Source organism: Vigna unguiculata, unplaced genomic scaffold, assembly GCF_004118075.2.
Source record: "Vigna unguiculata cultivar IT97K-499-35 unplaced genomic scaffold, ASM411807v1 contig_699, whole genome shotgun sequence".
Lineage (NCBI taxonomy): Eukaryota > Viridiplantae > Streptophyta > Magnoliopsida > Fabales > Fabaceae > Vigna > Vigna unguiculata.
Window position 1 is genome coordinate 62,501 of NW_021011424.1, and position 2,500 is coordinate 65,000.

Consider the following 2,500-nt stretch of genomic DNA (forward strand, 5'->3'; position numbering starts at 1 on the left):
GCACCGCGGCATAGCTAGATGGCTTGTGTGGAGTTTTGTGAAAAAATGAAATTCGTGGTTTTTGAGATGTGAGGGTTGGAATGGCCTCCAAATGTCCCCAAATGAATACCATGAAATTCTTGGTGCACGAAAGTTTTGAGTTCGGAGGGTTTTGCACATGGCCAAGTTGGTCGGTGCACCGCGGCATAGCTAGATGGCTTGGTGGGAGTTTTGTGAAAAAATGAAATTCGTGGTTTTTGAGATGTGAGGGTTGGAATGGCCTCCAAATGCCCCAAATGAATACCATGAAATTCTTGGTGCACGAAAGTTTTGAGTTCGGAGGGTTTTGCACATGGCCAAGTTGGTCGGTGCACCGCGGCATAGCTAGATGGCTTGGTGGGAGTTTTGTGAAAAAATGAAATTCGTGGTTTTTGAGATGTGAGGGTTGGAAAGGCCTCCAAATGCCCCAAATGAATACCATGAAATTCTTGGTGCACGAAAGTTTTGAGTTCGGAGGGTTTTGCACATGGCCAAGTTGGTCGGTGCACCGCGGCATAGCTAGATGGCTTGTGTGGAGTTTTGTGAAAAAATGAAATTCGTGGTTTTTGAGATGTGAGGGTTGGAATGGCCTCCAAATGTCCCCAAATGAATACCATGAAATTCTTGGTGCACGAAAGTTTTGAGTTCGGAGGGTTTTGCACATGGCCAAGTTGGTCGGTGCACCGCGGCATAGCTAGATGGCTTGTGTGGAGTTTTGTGAAAAAATGAAATTCGTGGTTTTTGAGATGTGAGGGTTGGAATGGCCTCCAAATGCCCCAAATGAATACCATGAAATTCTTGGTGCACGAAAGTTTTGAGTTCGGAGGGTTTTGCACATGGCCAAGTTGGCGGTGCACCGCGGCATAGCTAGATGGCTTGGTGGGAGTTTTGTGAAAAAATGAAATTCGTGGTTTTTGAGATGTGAGGGTTGGAATGGCCTCCAAATGCCCCCAAATGAATACCATGAAATTCTTGGTGCACGAAAGTTTTGAGTTCGGAGGGTTTTGCACATGGCCAAGGTGGCGGTGCACCGCGGCATAGCTAGAATGGCTTGGTGGGAGTTTTGTGAAAAAATGAAATTCGTGGTTTTTGAGATGTGAGGGTTGGAATGGCCTCCAAATGCCCCCAAATGAATACCATGAAATTCTTGGTGCACGAAAGTTTTGAGTTCGGAGGGTTTTGCACATGGCCAAGGTTGGCGGTGCACCACGGCATAGCTAGATGGCTTGGTGGGGAGATTTGTGAAAAAATGAAATTCGTGGTTTTTGAGATGTGAGGGTTGGAAAGGCCTCCAAATGCCCCCAAATGAGTACTGTAAAAGTGTTGGTGCACAAAAGTTTTGAATTGGATGCATTTTGCACTTGGCCAAGTTGGTCGGTGCACCGCGACTAGATAGCTTGGTGCCAAAATTTGTCAAATTTAAGACCTTGGCCAAACTGAATGAAATTTTGTGGGGAGGTTCCTGATATTGTTTAGTGGTGGACTGGAAAAAATGAGGTCGAAATTCGAAGTCTACATGTGCTTTTCTATTTTTCCCGATTTTACACATACCCGGTAAGTAAAAAAAATAAAAAAAATAGTTCCCCTTCGAGAAAAATTATGAAATTTGGTGAGCAAGGAGATACCATTATTCTACGAATTACTGCAAAAAATCGCATCAAAATTCGAAGTATAGCCCGAGATATGGACTTATGTCTGCTCAAAAAAAGTGTATCTACTTGTACAATTTTGCCTTTTGCATATTAACCTCTTATAGGGGGGGAGTGCTCCTTGAGCCGGCCAGCTCCACACTGGCAGGTTTTAAAGGGAGCTTGATGAGGCCTCCCCCCTCACGTGGTGCGTGCGTTAGCATGTTTATCATGGCACAACTAGCCTCTTCATAGTTGTTGAGCTTTATTAATACCAACACACGGTCGTCACTGATCGTTGGTTAGCTCGGCAGCTAGTCCCTCGGATATTGTGGAAAGTTATTTTCATGCCTAGCGATGCTTGACCCTGCGTCACTTGATGTTTCCATTTGCTTGCTTGCCCATGGTAGGTGGGGGGTGGACCGTCTTGTGGTGTGGTGTCTTGCGAACGTGAGGGTGTGTGAGTTGTAATCGAGATGCACTTGCTGGCTGGCTCCATGCCTTGCGTATCGAACGGTCAAGCATGCATCTCTTCCATTTTCACCCGTTGCCTTGGGTGATATTGGTTGATCAGTCCCTGTGTTGCCTACCCACTAGACGGTACTTCTGTGGTTGCTTCGAATTCTATCTTTCCATCACGAAGAGGTGTTGGAGGATCCTAATGTCACGCACGTGTTCCATCTAGTGAAACATCTCAGTGATGCACGTGTTGTGGCTAGTTCTTTTGGATGCGGTGCATTATATGAACTCGGGTTTACTTTAGCGACCCAGTCAACATAATTCGGTTGTGTCCCTTGATTGAGACGTTGTCCTTGAACTTGTTGTGAACAATATCGTTCTTCCACAACCCGTCG